Genomic DNA, 11,996 nt, shown 5'->3' with positions numbered 1-11,996 from the left:
ATGTTGGGAGCCTAATAAAGATGCATGGAGAGAAGGGGATGTAAATAATGAAATAAGAGCGAGTACAAGAAGAGTCAGTAGGGGAGGTGAGAGGAGACACAACATTGAGACAGAGAAAAAAAAAATCCAAGTAGGAGCAGCTCTTGGCCAAATGAATAAAATGCTAAGTTTGATACTGCCTGCTTAATTTCACAAATTCTTAATTGGTGTGACATTTCAAGTTAAAAGCTCTAGCCTCTCTGTGACCCTGTGGTGTCAGACCGAAAAATAAAACACATGCACATACGCACACATACACTTGACAGGAAGCCGCCGCTGCTTGTGGCTTTGATATACTCTCATTAGCATAGCAACAGCGAGCTGACCATCCACAAGGGATGCGGTAACCCAGGCAACGAGAGCTGGCCAGTCCAACTCTGTGAACCAGAGGCACAAACGGAGCACCGGTCTGCATCCTATCCTATCATCTGAGCAAACACACTGCAAACATTTCACCCAAGGGTGGAAGCCGTTATTTTACAATTCTTACTGTAAGTGAGAAGTATTTTATGTGCACTTCTGGAAACTTTCTGAGTCACATGTATGAGTTCGATGAATTTTTAAGTAGGGCATAATATCTGCAGGCTCTCAACAAGACAACAGAAAGATATAAATTTACATGTGATTAAAGAGGGTTAATTCCCAAAACACTTGATACACCTTGTCTTTATTTTGTTGTAGTTATAGCTGGCCACTATGGGTGTTATCATTTTAAAACTGAGACCATAACCACAGTACAAACGTCCACAATCATGTATCACAATACAGGCTAATGGAACTGCACTAACCAAATGCAGGTGCAGCCAGTTTATTGCTTCATGACTGTAACCAAACGATTGTTTTAATGTCACATTTAAAACATGTCGCCACAGTCAATCATCATCCACAGCAACTCGAGTGTGCAACCCAGGTAAATTATGAAATTATTATTCAACCAATTGTACTGTCTTGCAACCGCATATGACCATTTCACTTTTTTTGGAGGACATGTTTGACATATGTTGTAAGATTGTAAAGAAAATGGGAATTAAACATGCTTATGTTTGCGAGATGTTTTTTTGCTTTTGGTATTGAAACTATGGTATTGTTCCATAGTGGTGATAATTTGTCTGTTAAAGACAGACAGACAGATGAACCTTTGAGAAAATACAGTTATGATGGATCTGTGACTGCCTGGAGTGTTGGCATGTCCCTGAGGGTTCCAGGGAACCAGTAGTGTTAGGATGTGTAGGGCTGGGCACAAGAACAAAAAGTATTAGAGTAACTTTGAAGGGAGGTCTTAATACAAAAGTCAAAGTCATGATATACAAAGCAATAGTGCTGACTGTGCTGACTCTTACAGAGGTTTTACAAGCAAACTGGGACCCTCTAGGTCCCAGACGAGATTCAACACTAAATTCGGTAGAATGCTGATAGTCCAAGATTTGGTGTGGCTGAGGGAGCTGGCAGAGTGTGGCAGGCAAACAAAAGGTGAAGCAGGTGATCCTCAGCAGAGGAGAACAAAGATTAGTTTGCAGGCAGGCAAGCAGAGAACAAAGCTTTCCAAGTACGGGCAAAAGATCAAAGTCGGCTGAGGTGTTACACCATTGGGTATATGGCGATCTGGCTGAGGAGTAGTGGTTGAGTCCTGTCTGTGATATGAGGGGGGGTCCCAACCAACATGCCAATTCTGCCATCCCCACTCAATCATCCTCCCATCCCCTATAAGAGAGTGCATCATGTGCATATTGAGTATTTTTGTGTAGAGGTGAGAATCCTGTAGTTACTGCTGCAAACTAAATTGTGGGATATGCAAGATTTTGGCAGGATCCAAAGCAAAACAGCAGGTCACAGAGAGACATGATCAGAGACACACAGTAAATACAGGCCAGAGTGGCAGCGAAAAGAACAGGACAGCACTCTGCCTCGCTATCACTCTTCTCTCTTCCTCTCTCCTAAACAAACATACTGACCATCTGTCACAGATGGATTCACCATCAACAGCACTGGAAGAGATTCTACCCCTGTTTGTGGCAGTTAAAACATACATTAACACTTTTAGTGGATTCTTTGCATTTGTGTCAGAATTTATATGGTTAGAAGAAAATCCGACTGGATTGTACGCAAGTTAAAATGGCTCTGCTCGTTGTGTTGTTGTGAGCAATATGTGATATCCCAGCCTTCATATACAGTCTGCTTTAAAACAGAAAGGCCTGAATGTCCACGCAAATTCAAGCATCTTACTGATGTCCAAATATTAACCTCAAAACTTAGGGGTGGGCTGGCTATTGAGAAGCTCGGAAAGACTCCCGACTGGTCGGTTCATTCCAGACAGGACCAGCCGGTGGTCTGAGACTTTTTAATTTCCAATATCTGTCAGCTGCTGTATGGTCCACGGCCATGTTAATCTCGTCCTCACAGCAGCAGCTGAACGCTGTCTGTGTCCAATACTTTCAATATTGTGTTGGGGATCCTAGCGGCCCCTCCCAAAATACAAATTTTGACAGCCAGTTTATTTTCCACCAGGTTTGTGTAATTACAGAGACAGCTTAGAGTATTTTTCTTGGAAAACAATGGCAAAAAGAAAGACAGATGAAAAAAAAATGGTTGGGCCAGAAAGAATAAGAATTTGAAAGAGAAAAATGTTGTCACAAGATGCATCTAAATGCAGCAAACTGTGTGGACAGGATGCTGTCACTGTGGCACAGAACCCAGAAGTACAGACACGACAGGTACACCTCATGCATTTATTATAATACTCAAATGATGTAAAGGCCTATGTATTTATATATATTTATAATGAACAATAGTTTGAAACATGCTCATTTCTCAATGTGATAAGCTGATTGAATTAATTTCCTATAATCACACACACAGTGGATCGTTGGAGGTGATGTAGTTTACTAAATTAGAATTCGAACATATCAGAAAGTGTTCTTACAGTAAATGTGTTCTTACAGTATTCTAGTGTGAGTGTGTGTGTGTGTGTGAGTCTGTGTGTGTGTGTGTGTGTGTGTAGCTGCACGTGTTACCTCCACACAAAAGCACAGGCTATATTGGAGCTACTAATAATAGAGACATGAACAGATTGGAAAATCCTCTGCACAAGCAAAACAAAAGTGTTTTAACTACATCTCTGAGTAGGCAAACAGGCAGTAGGGGAGAGAGGAGGAGGAGGAAGAGTTGAGAAAAAGGAGGGAGGTAGAGAAAAAGAGAGGGTTTGTTTTTCACTCTTTGAGATTGTGAGTTTCGGGCAGTGTTGTGGTGACAAAGCAGGCTTTTTCAGCGCACTGTTTCAGTGTGTTGTTTGTGTAAATCCTTGTGCAGAGCCTCTGCAGGCCTCCCAAAGACACAAGTTTTTAATGAGCATATCGATCAGTGTTTCTCACACCTTCATTTCCCCACAGAGAGAGGGAGAGGCAGAGAGAGGGAGGGAGCGAAGAGAAGGAAAGGATTGGGAAAAAAAGCAATGAAGAGACAAGAGCTTTAGAAAAGCTTTAGACTCACAAAGTGGGGCTTTTTTTTCTAAAGACTGCAGGGGAGTCGGCTTTGTGCCTGTAAAATTCAATTTACCTTTTCACAGATGGGCTATACTGCGGCTGGTATAGGCACACAACTCATAAGCCATTCTGAATGTGTGAATGTGTGTGCATGTGAGGGTGTGTGAGAATGTGTCAGCTTCTGCTTGCACTGTATGTGTCTGCACACCCGTGAATATGCCTGCCTGTGTGTGTGTGTGTGTGTGTGTGTGTGAACAGAGAGTAAAGCAGCAGTGTAAGCCACCCTGTGTGAACCAGGGTTTTCTCTCAGAGAGTCGTCTCGCTCCGGTCGCTCCTCTGCATCACATTACCTCTCCACCTCCACCCACCCAGCACCGCAGACACAGTGGGAAGAAAAAAAAACATCAAAGACGGACAATAATTGTGCTGTAGCAACTTCACATTTCTGGAATACGACCTGCCTGTTGACTTGAAGGTGAACGGTTGATGCTGTTTGGGTTTTGGAAGGTAGGACTGTTGTTAACAGTCACCCTTGTGTCTCCTGGGTGCGGCATTGAGTGATCATAATTCGCTGTGTCAGCGGAACATCCTGCTCCACTTTGTATGCCGCTGTAGTTCTTTCAAGTGACAAGTCTGCAGCAACATTTCCTCACAAAATCAATTCCTCTCAACACCTGACTGGAGACTGTTTTTGGGGCGAGCAGCAGAAAGCATCAGAGGATTACATGCTTGTTTGTCCTGGTGACTTACACGAGTAAATTATTTGCCTGCTTCAAAACAGGATGACTTTCTGAGGGGACTTAGACCAAGTGATGGGTTAGCAGCCCCTTTGAATTTTCTGCCTAAATGATGATGACCATAAAATATATTTAGATCTAGAAAAGTATTTGGGTGCAAGTCCAATCCTATGCTGTATTTAGGCCACATATAGCCACCACATCCAAAACTGTACTGAGTGAAAGAAGGAAACATTTCGACTAAACCAATGAAGTAAAAACCTCCCAAACAACAGTCAGTCTTGCAGCTCTAATCCAGATTTGTGCTTATAATAAATGTACTCATTTTATTTATAATTTATTACAACCAGATTCTAATCATAATAATACATTTTATCCATGTTGTGCTTTTAACACTTTACGTACAAATTAAAAATACCAGAGAAAGCAAACACAGATTATAATCACACATTTAACACAGTGAAGTCATGTTTTGAAGGTGAACAGTTGCAGTGCAGTCTGTCTTACAATGGTGTTCAACATAGATTAATATGTTCAGTCTTAGAACAGTCTTGCCATTTAAGGGGGAAATTCCTGATTTACTTTCTTTTGAAAGCAGACAGGTAAAAATCTGTGAAGACATATGCAAAATAAGGAAAATTTGCCATTGTGGGTCAACATATGACAACCACCTTTTTTCTAAATACGCCAACTCCTATAATCAGACTGGTTGGTGTAGGACACTTTTTGTGTATTTTAATTTTGGGCATACACTGTGCAATTTTAGAAATGTTGTGAAGTGATATTGCTCACTTAAATGTGTTTTTTTTTATCTTGCTGGTTTTTATATCACATTTATTATAAAATAAAAAAATAATCTACATTTATTGGTTGAACATGGCTCATAACGCCACCCAGTGTTTTAAAACAGGGCTGACATAGAGTCAACCGTTTGGAACGTCTCCACGTCATGACATTAATATACAGTATATTCGACTCATTTTGAAATGCATACTGAAACTAAGACTCAGTTGTGTCCTTTTTTGTCCTTTGTGATTATTGTCTTATGCTTTTATTTAAATTGTATGTTTTGTGTTTTTTTGTGTGGAGTTAAATAAAATAAAATAAAAATTCTCAGTTTTGTCTAAAATAGATTCACAAGCAGTCATATTTTTTTCATCATTAATTTAATTTATTATTTATTAATTTATCATATCATTGCTTCATTCAGTTTAATTATTTTAGTGTATTTTTATTAATTTGTTACCTCATTCATTAATTCATGCATTCACAGACTGAACAAATGTGACCTCCCATTTACAGGAAGGTGAAATCACTCTAACATGCTCGTTACTTAATGGTTAGAAACAATGTGCACCATGAAATGAGTGGTGGCTAGTTTAACCACGTGTTTCAGAGTGGAGGCTGGTTTGACTGTAGTCCTGTACTGCTGCACAGTGTGAGAGTCACTTGACTGACTTGTCGCTTCTTTTGTTGTATTTAGCTGCATCTGGGGCAAGAGCTTGTCTCTTCTTGATCCTCTCCCTCTATGCTCCACCTTTCTATTTTCTTCTGATCACGACCTTCCATTTCGCCGGTGACTTGTTACTCAGAAGCAGGTGCAAGGCTGCTACAATGATTTTAGATGGTGAAACTGTAAGATCATTTGGCTGCTGGGTGCATCACCAAGAGATGTCACGTCCACCGTGATTACACAATTTGCATGATAAGTGGATTTGAAAGGTCCGTCACCTCATTCCTGCTTGCTATTATTACTGGTCAAGTTATCAGTTCAAGGCAAAAAAGAATGCCCCGGTGCCCCTGACGTGCAGTCCACCACTGATACCTGCAGTTATCTTTAGACAGCATTACAGCTAACTAAGCCTATAGGCTCACGATTCACGATTCTATTCAAAGTTGAACTTCAGAATTTACTAAACTCTCACTGAGAATAAACAAGGCCAGTAATATGTTTTGTAGAACCTCTGTATAATTAGTTTCATTTTGTATTATACTGTTACTGAAAAATGCATTTCAATTTCAATTTTCAATATTTAAATATCCAACACTCTTCCTGTATCCTTTTAAAAAAAGAAAACAGTATGAACTTTGTCTCATGAAGATGTGATTTCTAAAATCTATCTTTATACTCCTATAACAACACTATATGGTCCCATCACTTCTGTGTAATTCAAACAGTCCAGTTGTTCCTCTAACAGTTGAAGTTTGTCTCCATTTTGCTCAGGGAATTAAATGGAAGAGGCTGAATCATTGATGAAGTCAAACCAAATAGAGAAAGTGGAGAAAAGGAGCAGAGGGCAGAAGCAGCAGTTGGAGGGGGAAAAAACACAGGAAATCAATGGTGGAAAAACAAGGTGAAAAACTGAAAAGAAAATGTTGGGAAGGAGATGATCCAAATGATAGAGAGAGAAACAGAGAGTGTGTGACAGGGATTGCTTTTCTTTTTGTCTCCCTGTCTTTCTCTCACACATTGCCTCCACATGTTTGTGCTGCTGCAACTGCAGGGTCTGCCCATAGACCGTCTGCTTCCTAATTTTGGGTCAGACCTCTTTATATAGAGTCTATGGGTCGGACGAATGCACAAGAAAAGAAAACTATCTGGAACATTCAGGTAAGCAGGAGGGAGTACATGGCATGTACGGTACATTGCCACCAAAAGCTCCTAAATCTCATTGTCTTTCCAAGTTGACATCTTCTTCTACGTCTTTGTGTAAGGCTCTTCTTTTTCATCCTGTTATATTAGTATTCTTCCTCTTCCTCTTTTTATGTCCATCAACATGCCCAATTATTTGTGAATTTTCCAGGCATTTTCCTGCTGTGTTCTCACATGGGCTCACTCTGACATTTTGATAAGGTGCTGGCAGAAAAACTTCTGGGAAATATCAAGAGCAACTGACAGGAACATTTACATTCTCACATAGACTACAGGTCCTCTACCTCAGGAAAAATGTCTCAACTTCAGTCCATGTCTTGAAGCAACCTTTGTGTCTCTTGTCACACAGCAGCAGATGAAAACATTGAATCTGTGTGGACCAATGAGGAGAATGTCACATTCATCCAATTACTCAGTCGAACATAGATAAATTATATCATCCATCACCTTTCCCACGTGGTTTTCCATGTCTGTGGTGTGGCAGTCAATCTATAGGTGTGTCACCACTTCAACTTCCGTCCGCCTCTCTCCTGCTCTGCTGAAACACAGCACATCCAACCAGACTCTACCAGATCATCCAGTCACCTTTAGATAAGCCAACTCTAGCTTGACGACTTCTAGTTTGTTGCAGACCTCTGTCTAACACCAGTTTGCGGTGCCTCCAGTCCATCATCTCCTGCCAGTCTGTTCGCCACGCCTAGCTCTCTTGGTCAGAACCCCGGATCAGAATCAGCCATTTCTGGAGCTGCAAACCTGGAGCTGTGCTCGGCTCCCTATCTGCTCTCAGGATCCAAATAACATCTCCTCATCAAACTTAATTATGCAAAGTTTAACAATGAACCAAATGCTTTTGAATTCAGTTCAAGGCAAGGCAATTTATTTATAAACCTTTAGTACACACAGATAGATTCAAGGTGCTGTACAGGGACATTAAGAAATAACACAGGGACAAAATCCAATGAAAATAGAATACGATGCATAAAAGCAAAACAATAATAGCAAACATTTTAAACTAGTTCACAATGCTCTCATGTATAGATGTATGATACTTACAAAAGATGCTATATACCTTTTAAAAATGTTTCTATTTTCCATAACACCATCTCACACAAATAAGAGATCTTCATAGATTCAATTCCACCAGAACATATAAGAGGCCACTCAAGTTACTGTGAGTTGATCTACACACAGCTCACAATAACCTGAAGGGGTGGGCAGAGTACCAGAGATGTGTTCTCAGATAGTACAAATTAGCATCACTGCTAAAAAGTAATCATTGGTGAATATGAATGTGCACAATTCCTTACATTGAATGAGTTGCAGTTGTAGCTGTAGTTTTCATAAGCTAATAATGAAATTGTATTTATACTGTGTTATACATCTCAATTATCTTCTAATGTGGATGGTAGACCCAGGAACAGGATCCAACACCAGGGTAGTAATTGAAAATTCTGTAAAGGTCAAGGAAGTTTTAGGAGAAATCTTATTGCTGCTTTTTTGCAAACTTGAACCTGTATTAAATTGTATCCACACATAAACAATGTTTCCTTTTATCACTTAAGAAACATTGCATGAATAAGACCACACCTCACTCTGGAAGATGCCAAAAAATTGACTCATGCTTTTATACCTTCTCGTCTGGACTACTGTAATTCACTATATTCAGGATTACCAAAAAAAGCATTGATTGACTCCAGCTTGTATAAAATTAGAAATAGGAAAAGAGATCACTTTACTGCAGTTTTAGTGTCTTACACTGGCATATGACTGAGGATACATTTTTAAAAGATTATACTTGTTTTGAAGTCTCTTAATGGTTCACCATCCTCAAACATTCCAGATTGTTCGACCATTTAGTTTTTCCAATTTTCCCAGCTGTTAATTTCATGATATTTTTGACTGAAACATTGAGGAATATATTTATGTGTTACAAATTTGTAACATGCAAGGGGCACATTATACCAGCAAAACTATTCAGGAAATCACTCTCGGGCAGCCTGGGGTTTGTAAATGAGGAACACATAGAGGATAATGAAGCAAATATTGGAGTTATGGACCCACAATCCAATCGTTTGGCTCCAAGATGTTGACACGTCTATTTTAATTCGCTCTGCTGTGAATTCTCCAAAAATTTGACCACTTCTGCCAAATGAAATACTGCACCTGAGAACTCATTTATTACACAACCTTTACCTGTTTAAACATAAAGATGATATCTTTATTTTATTTTCAGACTAGCTTGCCCCATAAACTTGTGGGTATAATGGTCCTTTGTCAGTAGTAAAGCCAAAAGTCATGTTCGGGGGATTGTTTGACATAAGGACGTGATATTAATGCTGAAAACCATAAGTCAGTGTGTTTTTTAATTAATTATTCATCTCTCCCTCATCTCAAACATTCAATAACTGATTTATTTGGCCACTTGTGGGCAGCAGTTTCTAACTAACATATACAGCAGTTCCATTTTGAGGTGTTTGTGGCCACGTTCAATATTCACTCTCATTTTAACTCTGGTTTTGGTCTCTACCAATGGCCGAGGGAAATATCTGGGTCTTTAGCTGCTAAATGTGTTGCTGATGGGTAGGTAGTGTATAAGTTATTTTTGCCAAAAACAGCTGCCTACTGTTGCCGAACAATATTCCAAGAGGGTAAACCATATAGGTCAAATGAAGCCAAAACTAATTAAGGTAAGGTAAGATATTGATGTATTGGGTCATATAGTTTGGTCGGTTGTTGGACAATTTGCAGGAGATAATGGGATTTGCTTTTTCTGCACAGGGATAACAAATTAGAAATTTGGCAAAAAGCATCCAGTGACATTGTTTGACACAACAATATTATCATGTAGTAGTCCAATACTGGTTGATGAAATTGGCTAATCAATACATCGATTGAGCTTTAGCTGAAATTCACAATAAAACCCAGGTGATAAAATATATAAAAATATAAAATATATAATAATATTAGGTCTGTGAAGATTACATCCATTTTAAGTCTGAATGTCCTTTTTTTGACATGACAATGACAACAAGCTTTGCACACACATTATTAACTATTAATCATTATGACGTGGGTCAGCTGGGATGTTTGGTTTTCATAATGATGGAAGTACAAACACACATAACACATAAAGAAAAAAGCAAATAAACAGCAAAGCTGCTGGATTTCATTTACACTCCAGGTCCCTTCACCTTTTCTCTAAGAATACTGGGAGTAAGGAGGAGAGTCCTCATCAAGAGGCCAGCACAGACTATTGATGTAACTGGTGGAGCAGGGACACCTAATGGTAGATGGAAGTACTGCAACTGTCGCACGAGATCAGGCTGATTTAAATCCTCTGTGACTCAGGTCGAAGGAATTCAACTGCAAAACCTTTATGTAATCAACCTGCTTTATCAAAGTTCTGATCCGTCTGTGTGTGTGTGTGTGCATGTGTGTGTTTGTGTGTCAGTCACAGTCTGAGCCCCATCTGACTGTTATCAGACGTCTGATTCCAGCCCTTCCTCTGCTCTCTGTGGACTGCAGCAGTTGCTTGTGATTTTTCAGCAGACTCTGTTCTGTAGAGATCCAGACATCAGGGCTGAGGGTGTCTCCCTCGGGAGATTCAGGAGCTTGATGGGTGACTGCATCACAGCATGGCAAGGGCCAGTTTCCAGCCACGGGTCAGACTTGCGGCTGCAATTTGTTCTTAATCTGTAAAGTTGAAGGTCGAACACTAAAGTTGTCTGGACTCAGTGAGTGAGAATTTAAGTCGTGTCCGACAAACACATATTTTTAACAGTTCATATTTATACCTTTTGGGCTCTGATTATATATACTGAGCATATTTAAATCTGTATGAGCTGTTATTAGGTATGATCTTATGTATTATTAATGACTGTCGTCAGTATGTACACCCCAATGAAGATGCTGAATTTGAAATGCAATTTGAGGAACATGTGGTGGAAATGGTATGGAAATGGATATACATGTCATCAGATCTGAGGGCGTGTCCTGTCTCAGGTACTACTGGATGGATTGTACTTAAATATTGCCACTGAAGTTAATGATTCCCAAATTCTCATCTGGTGCCACCATGTGGTCCATATTTGTGGTCTCAAGTTAAATAACAAATAGCACTGTAATGACTTTGACTTTGTGCTCTCAGCTTTAGCTTAACTTTGTGTTTTGTATGCTAACACCAGTTAAGTGATGCTAACCCAGTATGATAAGTAGTAAAGCCTGACCAATAGAAGATAATTGAGATAAAAAATCTGATAATTATGTATCAGTCCATGAATTATATTGCATATGTTACATTTTATTTTTTTTCCCCCAACATTTTGTACTAGGCCAAATAAACTGGAGAATAAAGTGTAGAATGGTGACATCCATATGTTTGTATGATGACGTTTGCATGCTATAAATAGGGATCAGCCCAATTTTGTCAGTTTAATTAGATTTGGCTGTTGAACTAGAATATTTGACAATTAATTCCTTTTTTCATCTAGATAATCGAGCAACTCTTTTTTAGTCCCATCAAGCTTTTTAAACAGGGTTTGGCAGGATATTCAGGATTACAACAAAAAGCCTAATCATCCTTACAAGCTAAAGCATGCCAGCTATGCTAAAAACAGATCAGAAATGTGCATTTGAATCATATGAAGCTACTGTGAGGTGTAAAATGACAATTTCTAAGCAGAAGGCAGACGATAACGTTATCTTGGAGCCTGACTGTGCAGCTGCCTTCGTCGTACTCAGACTCACTCTGGGTCTGAGTCTGCAGCCGCCTGTTCCCATCACAGATATCTTCAAGGGGACAGGACAACTTGAGGTAATGAAATGATTTTACACCAGAGACCCAAAATGTCCAAAGAAAATATTTTTTACAGTTAACGCATCAAAATACTATAGAGACTGCAGGTACTTATGAAGAATACATTAGTACCTGGACACTTCATTTCAACACCAAATCCTCAGTATGTCCTCAGCCTGAGGACAAAGCCAGTTTTGGGATTTTATAATGCAGATTCTCTCAGCACTGTTTCTGCTAGATTTATTTCACCATTTGTCACGCTGTGGACTCACACTTCCAAGGACATAAAAAGA

The sequence above is a fragment of the Paralichthys olivaceus genome, chromosome 2, assembly GCF_024713975.1.
Source record: "Paralichthys olivaceus isolate ysfri-2021 chromosome 2, ASM2471397v2, whole genome shotgun sequence".
NCBI lineage: Eukaryota > Metazoa > Chordata > Actinopteri > Pleuronectiformes > Paralichthyidae > Paralichthys > Paralichthys olivaceus.
The sequence above is the reverse complement of the archived record's forward strand: the minus strand, read 5'-3'. Positions refer to the sequence as shown.